The 11,058-nt window shown below is 41.6% G+C and overlaps 1 protein-coding gene and 1 long non-coding RNA gene across 2 annotated transcripts in view; both read left to right on the top strand.

Annotated features, from left to right (window-relative positions):
* Positions 1-385: 385 nt before the first annotated feature.
* On the top strand, positions 386-3,748 carry LOC122760257. Its single transcript, XR_006358353.1, has 2 exons — positions 386-693; positions 3,375-3,748. It is a non-coding gene; the product is annotated as an uncharacterized LOC122760257 (long non-coding RNA).
* A 1,870-nt stretch (positions 3,749-5,618) lies between these two features.
* Positions 5,619-11,058, top strand: part of LOC122760258 (F-box-like/WD repeat-containing protein TBL1XR1) — a 46,800-nt gene continuing 41,360 nt past the window's right edge. Inside the window, exon 1 of the mRNA XM_044015344.1 lies at positions 5,619-5,645. The gene's annotated coding sequence lies outside the window, so the exon portion shown is untranslated. The remainder of the gene's footprint in view (positions 5,646-11,058) is intronic.

Here is an 11,058-nt window from a genome sequence, read left to right as displayed (position 1 = left end):
TGCTCTCAGTTTATCAGAGTTACTGTTTATACTTTACATCCCCGAGATTTTAGATGTAGATTTTAGAGTTTTTATCATCCGTGTTATTGAGAATTATTGGTGTTGAGAGTTTCAGCGGGACATGGTACTGACTGTGGGTAAAGGTTTTATAACTCAGGCTTGTTTGCTCACTCTGGGATTTATTATTGCTGGGTGTTTCCTCCTCCTCCTCCACCTCCTCCTCCTCCTCCTCACCTCCCCTTTCACTCAGGAGAGTCTTTAACTGTCTGTGCTGGATTTCCTGGTTGTAAATGTTAATGTATAACGCGGTGAGCAGGGGATCGATGGCCTCTTTGTCTTATCAGCGTGATGAGGCGGAACACACCGCGCTGCTCTCTCCTTCTCATTCACACATGTGTAAAATATACAAGTCATGACTTCCTGTTTTTCCTCTTCCCTCACAAAATCCCCCATACACAATGATGCAGTGTCTGTTTTTCTGTTTTTCTTCTCCACGCTGCGCTGAATAATTTAATCACTTAACAGAAACCGCGCTGTTCCCGTCTCGGCGGCGCAGGGTAAATTATAGCCGAGCAGGTGGAGAGCAGCCATTACTGTACGGCCTTATGAAGACATGCGTCGTTGAGACCTCGTCATTGTCGAAGCTCAGTGGAGTGAAGTATTACATGTCCTCTCAAGTGCATGTAGTCTAAGGTTGGTGTGGGTGTTATGATGTTATTATTTAATGTGCACTGACTGTGGAAAGTGTGTGTGTGTGTGTATAACGTAGGACATCATTACGGCTCTGCCGAGTGAGGGATTTCCTCATGAACTCTTTTTCCTTCACAAGACGGTCGCCGTGCTGCCGGTGCCAATCCCAGCTGACATATCATTCACTACCTGGGGTCAAATTAGAGGCTTTTTTTCTATCTGAAAACTCACACCTTCACCAGGAGAACATGCAAACTCCTCTCGCTGTGAGGCCACAGTGTTAGCCACTGCACCTCCTTGTGGCTTCTAACTGAGCACACAGACTCACCTGAAGTTTGAGCCTCTTTAGAAACCCACAGAAAGAAATCAATGATTTTACATCACAGGCTCAGGAGTTCGTAGAACTGGTAGAACTGTAGTTATTGAGCGACTAAAGTGTATGAAATGCTTTGATTGACCTCAGTGACACAAACTTAGCAAACGAGTGAGCTGTTATGTCTGTGTGTTAAAGCTGTGGCACATCTATGACGTGTAACTGGTACAGGATCATTTTACACCATCTCTGGAAGCCTGGACATTTCTGTTGAAGACGAGAGAAGTGACTTTTACTTTTCACCAGCAGAACAAGTAAAAGTGTTCAATCTCAGTGCTGATTGGTTATCACAACTGCCATGGTGCTGTCCCACTGCTACACACACACTTTCATTGATTGTATATGTGTATATTTTGATAACATAGTGTGAGACTTTTGAACCTACAGTTACAACTCTGATTCCAAAAAAAGTTCATTTTTAATCGATATAGAGCAGACAAGACAACATTACATGTTCAACGTTCTTGTTTAGGCACTATACGTCTGTAAATGCAATATACACCACCGTTTACTTTAACAACACGGCTTGTGTTAATTCAATGACTTTTTCTCATTTCAGGTACTGCACACGTACACGATATACTTCGATAAATGTGCATATGCAAAGTTTAATTGTGGGAAGACACATTTGAAGTATTATGTGTTTCCTCTTGCCGCTGTTTCACAGTTTTAAAGACTTAACAAACTTCAGTATATCATGAATACTTATTGTACGTACAATGCATTTCATATACACACAGTTTTGTTGAGCGCTCCATTAACACCTGGTATCTACATGTGATTCCAGAAATATTATCTGGATGATGACATTTGACCTGGAATGTGTTTCTAGATACAGATCGCACAACTGTTAAAAAGGCCAATTCATTCATTCATTCATTCATTCATTCATTCATTCATATAATTCTTTATACTAAACACAAATTAAGGGAGAGGACTTGCTCTGTGTTCCACCTGAGTTCTAAACACTGGACCTTTAAGACATTTTTATTCATGTCAAAAAACATGACAGATGTTACTTGAAAACTAAGAGAGACGGACATTCTCACCTTGTGAGGCAAAGCTCAGCACATGATCTCATCCCTGTTAAACAGTTGATATGGGGAATACTTTTCAAATGAGATCACTACTGTTTGCTCAGTTTGATTTATGCATGTGCAAACTGAACGTGAGCTTATTTAAGTCCATTTTCATCCGTTATCTCTGTCACTAACCTACATGTATGTTTACTATTTATTGCACATGATTTATTAGCTTTATCTTTACTGTCTGTGACACTGTAAATGTCCTCATCGCAGGACTATTTCCTCTGGAGGGCATTACCAAACACCAAGTTACAGGCGTCAACGTTATGACTTAGCGATCTCTGATTCATCACCACTTCCATCTCTGACACCCCCCGTACCCTCCTCCTGATGTTTGTCCACGTTATCTCTTTGAAGCGTTCCATTTTCAGAATATTCCGTAAACATATTTGTCGTTTCCCTTACTGTCCCCACGATTTCTGGTGGTATTGCTCCGTTAAGTACGGACGCAAGGCTCCGCCTGTGTCTGTGTTTTGTGGGAGTATAAATGAGCCTTTAGAGAAATGATTTCAGGATTTCAAAAACCGCTCTTTGTCTAAAGTTCGTAAGTTCATGTATATTTTCAACCCCCACATTCTTTGGACTCTTCCAAAGTCTATTGAAGACATGTTTTTTTTTTACGATAAACAGCGGTGAGTAGTCGTAGATGTGGAGCAGTGGTGTAGTGTTTGCTGCAGCATGAACAGAGCAGAGCAAACACAGAGGCTCGGTGATGCATATACATGCTGTGTTGTGGTTTCCCCGGAAAGTCATTACGCTGACAGTGGCGTGCTGCACCCTGAGGTCTTTCACTGTCACAGTGGAGCACTTCTACATGGCTGTTCTTCCTCTTCATTCATGGGCCACAAAGGCAGCAGCGTGACTTTAACTTGGCTTCTTTCTCCTCAAAACATTGTCGTCTTAAAGGAATTCATTTGAGAACAATGTAAAAATCTCATCTGTAAGGGTCGTCCTGTAGTACAAACCTCCCCAGGCGTGTGAAAACACCGGCCGGGGTGACTCACGGATGAAAGTCATTACCCATCCTCCACTTTCATGTTACAGCCACGCTTAAGCTCACACTATACTCCACCGCATGGCTTTCCGTCTGTCTGTGTGTCTGTCTGTCTGTCTTTCAGCAGAGCCTGAGCTGCAGTGTGTGTCTGTTGATGAGCATATGTTTTGGGTTAATGTAAACAGGCACGCATGAGTAGTTTCCTATTGTATTTCATTGTTTACATCTGCAGACATCGAGACAAGCCTCCTGCCTCCTCCAACCGCCGGCTGGAGTACAGTCCACACGGACTTCTAACGCCGGGATCGAGCTGCACAGATTCAGGGCGATTTTCAAGTGACTTGTTCCAGTGTCACACCTAATTATGAACAGACTATGTTCCTTTTTCCTGCCTCGTCTGACATCTCCCACGACGCCGAGCAAGACGCGGCATGAATCAGTGCCACTGTGATTGATAATCTGACACGGTGACCATCGTGAAAGACATAACTACTGTGTAGACTAACATCATCATGTCAACACTGTTGTCACACTGCTTTATGACTACATTTAAATGTGCGCTTTGGTCTAAATAAAGAGACTGTAATGACTTCATTTTTCTGAAAATGTGACGGTTTTCCAACCAGTTTGTATTTTCATAGGATTTTCCCGCAGAGTGAATCCAATCTCATTCGAGCGAATTAAACTTCCTTTTCCAATTACAAATGGTATGAATGAAAGTTTACAGGGCACAGAGTTCAGAGCTAACACGCTGTAACTGTCAGATGATGAATGGCAAAACTAAATTGCAATCCAGCTCAATATAACTTGGCCAAAACTTTTCTTTTTCCTGTTTTAGCAATTATTTGGTGTAGGCACAGACCTTTTTACGCTCACTGTAAATCACACAAGTGGTTGTTGTCATTTTTAATGATTGCCATTGTGGTTTTGGGGTTTCCCTAAACTTGCACTGATAAATCAGAAGACTCACTCGATGGGCTCATCGGGTTTATAGACGACACCATGGGCTAATGGGAGTTCCACCAAAAATACCTGTGGTGTTGGTTTTTGATTTATAATTCGGCATCATCCAAAGCGCTCAAACAGTCTATAGATCAAATGACCCAGCTGCTTCAGTTAGGGTGGAATTACCTACTGTACAGCAGTAGGCATGATGGTTTTGAAGCGGCCACACTTGAAGTCAGAGTCTATATACACTGTGACTATAACGGGCTGCACACACGAGTCCTGGTGTGTGGTTGCCGATAGCGTTTATAAAGAAAAGTATTTCTGTTTCGCTCTGTTTCTGTGTGGATGGATCTCAGGGGAAAAATGGATCTGGTGTGCGACCATAAAGGTCATAAAGATGTTTACAAGATGTTATCGGCTGAAATTGTCTGAGAGTAAGGTAAAAACACATGTGTTGGTGTGGAAGTAGATTCTTTGTTTTCTATCTTAAAACAGCTGTTTCTATGTAACCGCAGCAAATAATTGTCCAGTGTACTAAGGACATGATCCACCATGTCCGCTGGGAAAACGGAACAAAGCGTAAACAATCTTTTTTTCACTGTCATTCTGAAAACGTTCCCTGTAAACACGGCATCATTTAAGGAAACTCCCAAAACGACTCTTTATGCTGTTGTACATATTCCAGGCCAGTATGTGGCGCTGTAACACTGCAAATGTTTTGGTTAAATAAATTTTCTTCCAACATGGAAAAAAATGAACCAAGCCAAAGGAATGGAAAAAGGTGGGCCTATGACATCATCACTTTCCCAAAGTATGGTATTGGTGTTAGCATGTTAGCAAATGTTAGCAATATACCAGATTGACCTACACTTGTTTTGTGTGGAAATGTTTGTCTGGACGCAGAGTTTTTATCCAAAATGAAGTAAAAACACATGTTTTATATGAAAATAATAAATAAATTCCTTCCTATTTTGCTTTAACTTCCTGTCGCGCGTTGTAAACCAAAACAAAAGCTGTAACTCAGTGAAAACCAGGGATTTAAAAAGGCTGAAATGAGCATCACATGAATATAAATGTAAGTTGTGTGTGTTTGTTGAGTTAGTCTCAACCGCGCCATTCTTCTCCACACTGCGACACCCATTTTGATGTTTGTGTGAGCGGAGCGTGCTTCCTGCAGCGAGGAGCTCGGGCCCGGGCTCATTTTCGCCTGGCGGGTCTGCTGCTGTGTTTCAGTCTGAAGCCGTTGGCTGCTACTGAACCGTTTGGCTCTTTTCTCTACTAGCGAGCAAACCTACAATCCAGACCCAACTGCACGTCCAGCTCGTTTTTAAGGGGATTTATCGCCACATATGCCCGCGAATCCGACGCGCGGCGGTCACTGGGGGCTCCCAGCAGCGGGTGGCCGGGTCTGAGGGCCGTTATAACGCGTTTTCGAGGTTTAATCAGAGCTAGAAAACAGCGGTGGTGGTGGTGGTGGAGGAGGAGGAGGAGGAGGAGATTCCATATTAGGAGCACAGAGGAGAAGGCACCCGCCTTGTGTGATTTGGAGCTTCTGGTGAGTGTTTATCGTCTTTTTACCTCATTATTGCCGTTATAAATTGTACTTACACGTGGAGGGCTAACGTGGGGCTATGAGTACGACTTTTGAGCGGGTTATTGCGCCGTTGACCACCTTTATTTTCATATTTTCTGCCGCGGGTGTGGGGGATGGGCAACAGCAGCCGTCGGCGCGTGAGTGGGTGCGCGCGCGCGGTTGCGTGCGCGTGCGTGCGTTTGAACGCGGGATAGAAGTGGTGCGTGCGTGGTTAGTGTTTGTGATCGCGCCCATCCTGCCACTAGGGTTAGCGTTGAATTAAAACTACTCATCTACTGACCAATTGTTACGTGAACGCAGTCATTCCAAATGCAATTATGTTTAATAAACACAGTGGAATTTAATTCAATTTAACTTTTATTTTGTTTGATTTACTTTTGTCACCCAGGACACTTTGAAATGATCATTCCTGCTTGAATCATTTCTTTGTGTATTTTGTTTGCAGTTTTGTGGTATGCCCACAACAACATTATTGGAAAAACCTAATATTATGTAAACAAAGATGATTTTTGTCCTGTAGTTACAGTGACCAGTCTGTGGACCAGTCTTAATTAGTGAGTGGACTTTTGTGAATGTGTGTGTGTGTGTGTGTTGTGCTGCTGATGTGATATTAAATGTGCCAAAGTGCACTCGTTACTGTCACATTACTTTTATGACATGTGTGTCAATCTTAGTCAAGGCTTTACTAGAGTGCTCCTGCTGCAGCTGGTTGCTCCAAAGCCATTGGTGGTGTGGGGGAGGGGTCCACACACACACACACACACACACACACACAGAGTAGGGCCACTTGCCAACCTTGTGAAGCTCAACTCAATGACACGATGTCCCCGTCCCTGATAAGCCTCTAGTATTAGTACAGGGAAGGAATACATTGGTAGTTCCAAAAATCACATGCTGATTATTTGCTTAAAACATTCATTCAATTTAAGCAACTACACATTGTTGTCCACATGTTGGCTCTGCAGCTCGTATTTAAAGTGTGTTATGTCAATGATAAGGAGGCATTTTGATCAGATAAATTTCAGGTCTGAGGTATGGTATGGTATAAGTAAAAACATTTTTAAAAAAAAAAGATAGTTGCCTGCATAAGAATTTTGTGGTTGGACGACCATTCATGACTGGAAAATGAAGTTAGTGTTGCTTTTTAAAGAAATCACTTCCTGCACCCAAAGTCTATAGAGAAAGTCTGTGATGTTTCCTCCACTGCAGACAGGAGGTTTGGATCCACTGCTGCCTCTTCCACGGAGTTCAAAAGTCTTATTTTGGGACTTGGGCATTTCACATCCTTTGTTCGGATAATCCTTAGTGACACAAACTTTCCAGAAGAGACAGTTTCGGGTTCCTTGTACCACAAGCTTAAAATGATTGATTTTCTGTATAGATTTTGTTGCGAGAGAGCGATCTGTCAGTCACTGTTTTGTAGTAGAGCCTGACTTACACTGGACTTTCAAAGTATTTGTTCTTTTCCCTGATAACAGTCGTTGTAGACGTTTTTAACTTGAACACAGAAGCCCGACATCTGCTGCCAATGGCTGCCTGTAGGTTTATTTAAGTTTCTCAGGAATTGTTGGCTTTAGTTTCCATCATTATCCAACTCCCTCTCGCTTGAGTGGAAACAATGCTTTACCACCCAGTTTGTGACCGGTTGAACGAGGACAAAATATTTTAGATATCGTGTTTTCCCCCCGTTGGATCATACGATGGGACTGTTTAATCTACCGTCCAGTTACTTCCTTCCCCACAGGTGCACAACAAATGTGCTGTCTGCCTTTGTGGTGTGTTACAGTTCAACCTTTCACAGACACTGTGAGCCAACGAATGCTGAAGTGTTTCGTGCTTGTATGTCGATGTTGGCTTGTTGAGGTTGGCTTGGGAACGACTGACAAACACAGAAAACGGGTTTTCATTTGTATCGTGGACATGGACACGCGTCATGTGTGTGTCTGTAAGAGATGGCTGTCTCTGGTGGAATCAATGACGCAGCTATTGAGAAATTCTTGGCAGATTTGTAACTTATGTTTGGAGAAGCATCGTGCAACTTTTGTGTCCCCAGTAGTTTCTGTTTAAGGAGACCAGTTAGGACGTAGGTGCTTTTCCTCAAGGCTGTTGTTGTTGTATTGCATCATCAATAAACACACAAACAAAGGTGTAAGATACAAAATGAACATTCTTATTTATTGTTTTGGACATTGAATAATGCACTTCCTCTGTAAAAATCAGTCCCAGTGCCCAATACAATATTATAATGATACATATTACACTGTGTAATCAGTGGGAACGTCATAATCCCAAATTCAAGCCATATTTCAACTTTAAAATAACAATTTAGCCAATACTATTTTCCTGTTTACGGTCTTTTGTTGTTCATTTGAGGCACGGGCACAAAGGGAAAATACATTTTAGTCTTTCAGGCCTTCACAGGATCACATTGACCAAACACTACTTTTAGTCACAGACAGACATTGTTTTTTAGAATGATTTTAGCCTCAGATAAACAACAGCATCTATATTGATAAATACAGATGGCCATGGCCAAGTGGAAAGGGAACTTGGCTTGTGACCAGTTTGAATCCCGACGGGTCAAGGGCATGTAGTGCCTCTGAGCAGGGTACTCAACCCCCATCACTCACTCACAGTGCTCATTGCCCACTGCTCCTAATTCTAGGAAGGTTCCCAGAAAAGGACGGATTAAATGCAGAGAGAAATGTCCCTGTGGGGATTAATAAAGTACAAAAAAAGAGCTAAAATAACCATAAAGATACCGATGGTCAATAGGCTGAATATCAGCCAATTTACTGCTGATGAATCGGTTCATCTCTAGTCACAACTGGTTACATTTGTTTTTATTAGCTCTTAAAAATGATTAAGGAGAATGGCCTGATCATTTGGATTGTAGAATATAGTTGAACACTAGCCTGTAACAGAAGCAGAGCAGCGTTTACTGTATTCCAGATGCTGCTTCACTACTGAAATGTAATTCACAGAGTCCGGAGGGAAAACAGTTCCCTGGATGTTTCCTCTCTTGCTTTTGTTTTGTGCCGCTGTAATCACAAGCCCTGACTTTAGCTAGTTGCATATTAGTTAAGTGCTCTGATGTGGTTGTTTGTGTCACAAATGGTTACATTTTAAGCTCTAATCAGGTTTCTACTCTGCAGGTGGGAATAAAATAGCCTTAAACATTGAACTGTTCATTTTACACCAAAATCTCAGCTTAATCCTTGATCCAGATTTTCTGGGCGCATTTCCTTTCCCCCCCCCCTCATCTAATAAGATACAACAGTTGAATTAACAAAGGAAAAACATTTATACCTGCTGTGACAGGAGTATGCAAATGTTTGTGTTACTGTATGTACAGAAGAGATTAAGTTACCTCTGCAGTTGGGCATGTCAGCAAAACGTCCAACATCATGTGATCCGTCTGATTGGCTGTCAATCATATAGAATTGAGGTGTTCTGGAACTCGTGTTCAGTTCATTTGGAAATAAGAAACTGTAAAATGATTTGCTATTGTCAGGCATGGCTGTTCTTAGTGTCATTCAATGCTTTTTGTTCCACTGGCTGAATGACCGCAGCAGTAGGTTTTTATGCGTTCCAGCGCTGATAAGCAGTTACTTAATATTTCTAAGGTCTAAACGATAATGTGCCACCTTTTTAAACATAAATCTAAAATTGTTCATTCATTGCTGAGCAAAAATATTACCATTAAAACATTGTCACTTGTTACCATGGTGCTTTTTATCTGCTGTGTCTTAGATTTCCCGCTTCAGATGCATCACTTTCTAATGTGTTGTTGTCTGACATGTTTGCTTCCACTGCATTTCTGACGTTAAATGTGACTTAAAAACAGGAAGCCATTCACAATACTTTTCTGTTTTACCCTCTTATGTTGTTCCATTCCATGTTAAGTTCAATTCAACTGAAAGATTTGAGCTTTTCAGAGCCCACAGAATAAAATTTAAAGCATCACTTTAGTTTCATGTTGACGGTGTCAGAGAAGTGGTTGTTTACTTTTGCTGTCATTATGCTCCTGTCACTCTGTGCTGTGAAATTAAATCCCAACACTTTTGTCAGATTAACTGAAGAAATGTGCTTTGAATGGCTGTGTATGTTTTAGTTTCCTACGCCGATCCATGGAAATGCGATTAAATAGGGTAAAGCAGAGAGCTTGGTGGTGACCGTCCTCACACTGGCCTATTTTTCCCGACTGAACTGCAAAGCAAGGTTTCCATTAATGAACGTCATGAACCCGAACACAGTGCAGTGACAACATTCCCTTTATAGTTACTTGTTTCTTAAAAGCTTCACATAGCAAGTTCAGCAGAGGAGGAGGCTGAGATTGACCAGAGGACTGAGTGTATATAGTACAACATAATGTAAACACTGCTGTACATCCAGTGTATACTGGATTTTCCTCATTTGTTCTTGCTTTTCCAGAGCAAACAAAAAAGCACACACAACACTAGAAAATGTTTCGTTGCAGAGCAGGCAGCTGAGTCATGTTATCTACATAAGACACATTGATTAGTTGGCCTTATTAAATCACAGAGGCAGAGTGGTGGAGTAGTACAGTTATGTAACTAAAGCACATCACAGTGATGTGAATTGAAATGGAGGAAGATAAAATAGACAAAGAAATGCAGTGAGTGAAAATGTCTTCCTTACTTAGGTAACGGAGAGATGCACAGATATGGAACAGCCTCAGATCTTGTACACATGCAGTCATTGTTTATAATAAATAAACTACGTAAAGTACACATCGTGTCAACCCTAAGCTCTTTCTTTTCCATGCAATTCAGTGAATGGTAGCTCTTTATTCACAGTGTAATCGGCTGCATTGGATTTTATTGCCGTCTCAGCTTCCTCTGCAAGCGAATATTAAATTCCTGTCTTTGAAGAGCTGCTGGCGTCGGCGCTGAAATTCCATAAGTGCACAGTTTATGTTTCATGGTGCTGCTGTTGTGCTTTACAAGTCAGCAAACTTAGTTTTCCCTGCAAATTGTGGGACACACCCAGAGCAGTGTGGACAGTACATGCAACGTTTCCCACAATGTTCCCTGACTGACAACCAGCCATACTGTAATAAAGACATATGAAATGTCCGTTTGCTATTGATGTTGTGTCAATGTGGAGCGGTGTGTTAAGCTCATTTTGTACGTCCTCTCACTGCAACGGCACTGTTGGGAGAATTTATTTTTGAGAATGCAAGAAAGGAAACGACAAGATGCTGCACATCTTAAAGATAGGTTATGTTATTATTTAAATTATGATGAATTATAGTTGGAAATAACTGATGATGAAGGGCCACCGAACATTGGTCAATTAATGGGAAACAGTGGACACAGTTAAAAATACAGCAAAGTTTGGGGCTGCTCTG

The sequence above is a fragment of the Solea senegalensis genome, unplaced genomic scaffold (genome assembly GCF_019176455.1).
Source record: "Solea senegalensis isolate Sse05_10M unplaced genomic scaffold, IFAPA_SoseM_1 scf7180000013307, whole genome shotgun sequence".
In the NCBI taxonomy this organism is placed as follows: Eukaryota; Metazoa; Chordata; class Actinopteri; order Pleuronectiformes; family Soleidae; genus Solea; species Solea senegalensis.
Note: the sequence above shows the minus strand (reverse complement) of the source record. Positions and strands in the feature narration are given on the sequence as shown.